Raw genomic sequence first — 8464 nt, forward strand, 5'->3', positions numbered from 1 at the left:
ACTCACTCTGTAGCCCAGGCTGGCCTCGAACTCAGAAATCCGCCTGCCTCTGCCTCCCGAGTGCTGGGATTAAAGGCGTGTGCCACCACGCCCGGCTCACACTTGCTTTTCAAAGCAATGCTGTTCATTCCATTTCCTCTCCTAAAGCCCCACACTGCCTTCCATGGCCTTTGTGTTGACTCTTGGTACAGGAGCCCCTGCCTGCCTGCCTCTCTCCCTGCCAGCCTTTGACCCCAACAGGCAAAGTGTGCTTCTATGGGGCATGGCCTGTCTTGCCTGTCCCGACTGCTATCCTCCCACCCCCTGGTCCATGCCCTCCCCAATGGCAGACCCCTCCCAGGCAACCTCAAGGCTCAGCTACCACCTGCCATCCCTAGAATTCCCTCTCAGATGTAGACATCCCAGACAGAGTTAGATGCCTGCTAGGATCCCCACAGTCCCTCCACGGGGCGGGATCTTTCCATGAGCTTCTTCCAGACATGAAAGCCCGGGAGCTAGATTTACTCACTTTGCTAACTACCCAGCACCTGAGATCTCAACTGGATGAGTATTTGTTGATGGAGTGACTGACTGACTGGCTGACTGACTGACTGATGGATTGCCTGGAAATGAATGGTCAAGCCAAGCACCCTATAAACGGGTCACAGCCCCAGCCTCACGCCAAGCAGCAAGAGGTGGTTGTCCCCCACACCCTGCCCCATCCCCAGGACGCCCAGAAGCTAATCTGAAGGGCTGCAGGCTAATTGCAGTTTCTGAACATGAAAGGGCTCAGGTGTGACTGTGACTCATTTTCAGCCATCCTGGCGTCCCATCTGGATGTCACAAGGGCTGGGTGGGTTCTGAGGGCCTGGGAGGGAAGGGTTCGCTTTGATGGGCATCTGCGCCAAGCACACTTCATACACAGCATCTCTCCTAACAAGAAGCCGCCAAGTACCAACAGCGCTCTCATTTTACAGGGGTGGGAGGGGGGACCCCATGATTAGAGAATAGCATGACTCATCCAAGGACAAGAAGGTGCATGGTAACTCACACCTCAGCCACTATGGCTCCCAAGCCCTGATCCTATCCTGACTGGAAATGATCCTTTGAGTTGACCATTGACAGAGGCAGGCTCTGTAAGAGCATTTCACGACCATCCCCACACTCCAGTGTATAGGCTGTGGGTGAGGGGCACACTCACCATGTGTGCAGAAGGGCCAGGATTCAGACAAGGGCAAAGCAAAGGTCTTTTCATTGGAAATCAGGCACCTTAGGTCCCTCCACTTGGGAGGAAAGCATGGGGGCAGATCTGGGGTACTTCTGTAGATCAGACCTGCAGTTTCCCTAAGGAAGTACACCAAATTTCCTCTCTAAGGGCTAGGAAAGTTGGGGTCCCCTGGAAGGGCATGAGGGTGGACCAGGTACGATGTTACTCCTGGCCCTGGCAGCCAGCCTCACCACATATATCACAGCAGTGTCAGCCACTTGTGTGTGTGTGTGTGTGTGTGTGTGTGTATCACATATTTCCTAAATTTGAAAATATTATTTGTGTGAGTTGTGGTGGGTGGGTGGTGTTCACACCTGTTAATGTCCTCAACAAGCCTGCTGCAGACATTACAGTGACCCAACTGTGAAGAATCATGTGCTGTACCCTGCCCTCACCCCGTCAGAAGTGAGGAGAAATGAAGTAAAAACCGTGGAGCGCTGACTGTAGTACTCCCTCATCCCGAGGAACCAGGGAAGGCTGCCTGACTGTGGGGACACCCAGTCTCTTCAAAGACCAACCAGAGCTGAAAAATGGGAAAATGCCTACAGGAAGGGCTACAAAGCAAGCCATGACTTGGGTTATGGGGGACTCCTGCTGGACACACCCACACCCCAGGAACAGGGTTGCGGGGACATTTGAACAGGAACATCCATCTGCCTATGCCTGATCCATCCTATGCTCACCTGCTTACATATGACCATGACCATGACCATGCTTCCAGAGGGCCTTTACCTGGCCCATCGGACCCCAGAGGAAAAGCCCCATCTCTCTGGGCTTGGCTCTGCTGCCTCTAGCGGGGTATGGACAATGCTGTCCTCACAGGGGTGTGGCACACCTGAGACAGTGTCTGTAACGTGCTGAGGGTGATACTGCATGAGTCTGGCTGTTGTTGAGGTAAACACACAGTTCCTGTCCAGGAGGCTGAGACACCAAGTCTGGCTGTTGTTGAGGTAAACACACAGTTCCTGTCCAGGAGGCTGAGACACCAAGTCTGGCTGTTGTTGAGGTAAACACAAAGTTCCTGTCCAGGAGGCTGAGACACCAGCACAAAGACCACCAGAAAACCCCCACTCCTGTCCTGCCTCAGGTCATCCGGGATATGCTGATCCTCACATGGCGGGCTCATTATTGCGGACATATTACCCATATGCGTGCATATTTATAATTTAAAGTACAAACACATTTAGGTCTCATGAAAAGCGTATCTGGAAGGTACCATCACCTTCCATCATATCCATAATGAGTAATCCCCAGGGGGAGAAACTGAGGCTCAGAAAAGTGAGCTGGCTGGCAGCCTCCTACCCCTCTCTAACTACTGGGGCTAGGGTTTGAATCCAGACAGTGTGGTTCTACACAAGTTCACCCCAAGCCTCAGGCTCCGTACAGGAGAGCAGGTGGGGCCCAGAGACTGAAGCAAAATATCTCAGACTTCACAGCAACTTGGGAGTCCCGTCTATCCGCCAGTATTACATCCTCAGGTCTGTTCTGAGGCCTTCAAGGCCAGCAGGGAAAGAGCCTTGAACCTTTGCAAAGAAGCCCTGGTGAACAGGGTTCATTCTTACACACCTGCCCCCTTACCCCACAGCACCCAGGGCCAGCATCAAGCATCTTTGGGACGCCTATAGGGAGTGACACCATCTGTGTTTGGGGACCAAGTAGACATGGCTCTTGACAGCAGCCAGGCCCAGCGTGTGGCCTAGAGCATCCCAGTCCTGCTGTGGATCGGGTTGCCTGCTCCTGCAGGTGCTCACACTAGAAGAGGCCTTGCTTTGCTTAACGCTTCTAGCTGGAGGACAGTGGTAACAGTTGCATTTCTGAATTCTCTCTCTCTCTCTCTCTTTCTTTTTGGGTTCTCTGTGTAGCACTGCCTGTCCCCAAACTCACTCCGAAGACCAGGCTGGCCTCAAACTCAAAGATCTTCCTGCCTCTCTGACTCCAAGGTGTGTGCCACCACTGCCCAGCGTCAGAATTCTCTTTATTATTTATTATTTATTTCTTCATAAAATTCATTTCCTTGGGGAAAAGGCCACTGTGATGATCATATGTGATGGGGAGATGGGAAAGACATGTGCTCTATGGAGGGAGGCAGAACTGGAGACGTGGTGGTGACAGGGGAGAGAGAGGGTTAACCTGCTGTCATAGCCCAGTAAGGTGTGCAGGGTGCTGTGCAGCATCCTGGAGCTTGTGCAGCTGCAGACTCAGGTCCCGAACCTGCCACCCAGTCAGGTCACAGGATCACCCTGGCTCTGTGCAATGATGGAGGCCTGAGATGAGGAAAAGTTCAATGTCTGGATTGGACCTCCTGGAAGGACCACCATGGTCCATGATGTCATCAGAGGCCATGCTGGTGGCTGTGGTCCATGCTGCTGCCCCAGGCCAGGATGAAGTCTGAGATCCACGGGGATGTAAGCTCTGTGCCTCTGACTGAAGATGTGGCTTTGCTGCCTCAGGGGGCCACTCTGATGCAAGAGGCTTGTGCAGCCATCTGAAACCACGATGAGGCCCAAAGTCCTTCTGAGGGCTGTGAGTAGGTTAGTGGTCCAGATCCAGACAGAGGTGGTGGTGATGTCTGTGGCTCACGTTACCACAGAAGGCTACACGGATGTCCGTGGGCTGTGCTGAGCTGCCCCACAACTCCACTTGGCTGCCACTACACCAACTCAGCTACCACCCAGGCCCAGATCCTTGGAGTTAGCTCGCCCTAACATTTGAGAGCCACTGGAGAAACGCGAAGTGGTCAGTCCCGCGGAACCATACCTGCAGGATCTCCATGACTCTGGGCTACAACCAAATATCTGAGAGGAGTCTCCACAGAGTTCAATATTGATGGTGTAGCAGAAACTAGAGGCCTCAAACAAGACTCATCGCAATAAGCATTCACAAGTAAACCTGTTTGGGCATAAAGATATACCACGTGACACACTGCAGCTACAAATACTACTACAATGATTTTTTTCTTTAATTTTAATTTATTTTTTTTTAATTTTCTTTTGTGTGTGGGGGGAAGTGGTTACAAGGGTGGGGCAGACATGGAAGAGCTAGGAAATGAGTGGAGTTGGGTACATGATGTGAAACTCCAGAGAATCAATTAGGAATGTTACGATGAGAAAACAAGATTGTTTTCATGCAAGTGTGTTTGTGCGCCCGCGCGTCTTTAGGCTCGCCACCTGCATGCAGTGCCCTCGGAGGCCAGAAGTGGGAGTCGGATCCCCCAGAACTGAGATTACAGGCAGAACACCCCTCCTACGCAATGGTGTGGTATTTGCACGTTGACTGTGTACAGCCTTCTGAAGACCTTAAATCATTTCTCTATGATCTCTGGCCAGTCCCTAATACAATGCAATGACTGTGTGCACAGCTGTTCCATGGCCTTCCAGACCCGGTCTGGGAAGGCCTGGGCCTGTTCAGCACAGGTAAATAAAGCCTGCGGATGGAATCTTACCAGGATCTTACCAGTGCTGGGTGCTCAACCACTGAGCCACACCTCCCCCCAGCCCATTTGTGTCGTTGTTGTGCTGATGATGATGTGTGTGTGATTATGAAAGTGCAGGCACAGATGTTCCAGGACGTCCTTTGGCGATCAGAAGACAACTTCTAGGGTTAGTTCTCTCCTTCCACCATGGGTTCTGGGGATCAAACCCAGGTTGTCAGGCTTGGGATGAAAGAACACATGCTAGTCAAATGTTCTTCCATTCCTGAGCCTCCCCAAGCTGTTTTCTTTTCTTTTTTGAGAATTGTTTATTTTATGTATATGAGTACACTGCTGCCCTCTTCAGACACACCAGAAGAGAGCATCAGATCTCATTACAGGTGGTTGTGAGCCACCATGTGGTTGCTGGGATTTGAACTCAGGACCTCTGGGAGAGTAGTCAGTGCTCTTAACTGCTGAGCCATCATCTCTCCAGCCCCTCTATCTTTCTTTCAGCAGCAACATAGGAGGAGAAGACACTGTCTGCTGGCCGTGACACGGCCATTGCACTCATGAATGCAGAAGCTGTGGCTATGGTAACAAGTCCTGTAGAGGATGAAGGCTATCACCATTCCATTGTGGATGAAGGAGGGGCCCTACCCTTAGCTGAGGAGTCGTTGGTAATTAAAGGCTGCTGGGAAGGGGGAGTCATTTTTCTTCATTGATGTAGGTACTGCTAAGTTGCCCTAGGCTCCAAAATAACCCGCCTACCAAGTGTGCCTGCAATCCCGACTCATTCCAGTGGATCACACACATCCGTCATTACATACATGTATGGAATTGTCAGAGAATAAGTTTAAAAATGCAATAAAAGGAGGGAAAGTAATATGTGCTGGCTGTTTATAGAGAATTACAACAGTATAGGAACGCATGAAGTGAAAAAATAAAAGCCAATGAACTGGGGCTGGAGAGATGGCTCTGTGGTTAGGAGCACTGATGGCTCTTCCAGAGGTCATGAGTTCAAATCCCAGCAACCACAGGATGGCTCACAGCTGTTATCTCCAGGTCTAGGGGATCTGACACCTTCACATAGACACTCATCGGGCAAAACACCAATGAACATAAAGAATAAATCATCAAACAATGTGACCACAGCATTGGGGTGTTTGTTTGTTTGTTTATTTGAGATGGAGTCTCATTTCTCAGGCTGGCCTGGAACTCATGACCCTCCTGCCCCAGGCTTCCCTTGTGGTCATTTATTGAACAAAATTCTGTTGAGCACCCCTGAATTAAATAGTTAAAAGACCACCATCTCCCTTTTGAGGACTCTTACAGAATCGCCTGGGAATCCTGCTAGGTCCAAAGGAGGCAGGCCTCTGGTGGGCCTCATGGCCTTCCCACTTCCCACTTCCTGTGCTCACCCTGGGCTCCTGGAAATGGGAATGGATGCAGTTTGTGGGTTCACTGTGGCCACTAGCCTCAGGCACATGAGTCATCGCATGCCCCGATGCCTGACCTCCAGATCTAAGTGTATATAGGTCACCAGCGGCCCACACCTTGCCCACATCGTGAGGCATCTCCTTTGAAGTCTAAGTGTCCTCTCTGCCGGCTGACCTGAGACAGGACTATCCTGATGAGTCAGATGACAGCTAATTCCATAGAACCTCACACAGGACAAGGGACTTGGAACTCTTTCCTACCAGGGCTCTCCAGTCATCTATAAATTTGACCCCTTTGTCCCCAGTTATGGGAGAAGCAGTTTTGAGAGTGGGTGAAGCATGGGAGTCAGAGTGCTTAACTCAGTCCCCATCTGGCCATAGACCCGATCATAGCCAAGGACTGAGGGTGCTGGGACTTGGTAACTGCTCAATCGACATAAACTATCTCTCTGTGTGAGCTCCAGACTCCCTTGCTTTGACAAAATGAGGTGTGGCAGCCTGCAACCCTGAGGCTGCGCTCTCATTAACCGGCTTTCCTTCCTGGGCAGAGCTTGGATCCTCTGGAGGAAGGTGTGGAAGATGATGAGCCCTGAAGGTCAGGACTAAGTCTTTGCCTTGGCGATGCTTTCCAAAGCAACCTGAGGAAGTGAGTTCGGGCCAACTCCCATTAGACCAGTTAGAACTGCACCAAGAAACTGTAGCCTCCATGGTCCTGACTTTGAGAGGGTGTATCTGTCTTCTTGTCCACTGATTCTCAATCTGAGTGGGTTGACAATTGATTTCCTAACTGGGCAGGAGTGGGTGAAAGGTTAGTTTCCCCAGAGTGAGGCTGAAAGGTATGAAGGGCCCAGGAACTCTGCCACTGCTGATGGGCACAGATAGGGAAGGCCTGCCAGAGGAAAGATCGAGAGTCAGACTCCAGCCGTCACATCTCTAACCCACTCATTTTGCTTCTGCTCCTGAAAGCAGGGAGTCCTCCCCACTCCTCCTTCACCATCCCCAGCCAGCCTGGTTGCGGGTTTTTCCTCAAAAACATGGCCTTCCAGTTGTTTCGCTCTGGGGCAATAGAGAAATTTAAAGACATCTATGGTTGTAGCCCTTTCTTTCCTTCCTTTCCTTCCTCCCTCCCTTCCTCTTTCTTTCTTTCTTTCTTTCTTTCTTTCTTTCTTTCTTTCTTTCTTTCCTCTTTGGTTTTTTGGGGTTATTTTTGTTTGTTTGTTTGTTTGTTTGTTTGGGTTTTTTTGAGACAGGGTTTCTCTGTGTAGCCCTGGCTGTCCTGGAACTTGATCTGTAGACCAGGCTGGCCTCAAACTCAGAGATCTTCCTGCCTCTGCCTTCTGAGCATGCTCCACTGCTGCCCTGGCTACTCCCTGTCTTGGTCTCACACATACAAATGCATCACTCTATGTATCAGGATGTTAAAAGTCTGAAGTGGGCTGGGATTACTGAGCCAGCTAGGTCATGTCCCTTCTGGAGGCTCCAGTGGAGAAGCCTCTCTGTTACTGTCACCTTGCCCAGCTCCCCCAGCTGCCTGCCTCCAACTCCTACTTAGGTGGAAGATCTTTCTCAGGGCTAGGGAAAGAAATTCATTTCAAAAAGAGGTCTTTAGGGCAGGGAGACACTTGAAACAGTCTCTCCATGTAGCCTTGGCTGTCCAGGACTTGATGTGCACACCAAGTTGGCCTTGAATTCACAGAGATCCACCTGCCTCTGCCTCCCTGGTGCGGGGGATTAAAGGGGTCTACCGTGCCTGGCTGCAAGGGCTTTTATCTGCGGAGCCACCCCCCTGGCAATAGTGCGTAAGACCGGCTTCCTTCTTCTTCCATTTTCTCTCCTCCACCGCCACATTTCTTACGTTGACTACAGAGACAGAACACAGCTGTCTAGTTTCACAGTAGTTTCAAAATTGTACAAATGTGACCTACTTTTACAGTATATGCCATAATTTTGTATGTCATAATTTAACATACTTACTTCAAAACATCTGTATTATTTTATAAAGCATGATACTTTTTTTAAAAAAGATTTATTTATTTATTATATGTAAGTACACTGTAGCTGTCTTCAGATGCACCAGAAGAGGGCGTCAGATCTCACTACATTACGGATGGTTGTGAGCCACCATGTGGTTGCTGGGACTTGAACTCAGGGCCTTCTGAAGAGTAGTTGGTGCTCTTAACCACTAAGCCATCTCTCCATCCCCAGCATGATACTTCTATTGTAGATTCTCCAGTGTTTTCTGACTGTCCCATGAACAAATTCTAACTTAAAGTCCATATGCCCTGGCCAGTGTGCCTCTGCGCCCACATTCTCCTTTGATGTCCTCAAACCAGCTACACAGCCTTCCCTGGCACCTGTCACACACACAGA

This window comes from Mus caroli, chromosome 15, assembly GCF_900094665.2.
Source record: "Mus caroli chromosome 15, CAROLI_EIJ_v1.1, whole genome shotgun sequence".
Taxonomy (NCBI): domain Eukaryota; kingdom Metazoa; phylum Chordata; class Mammalia; order Rodentia; family Muridae; genus Mus; species Mus caroli.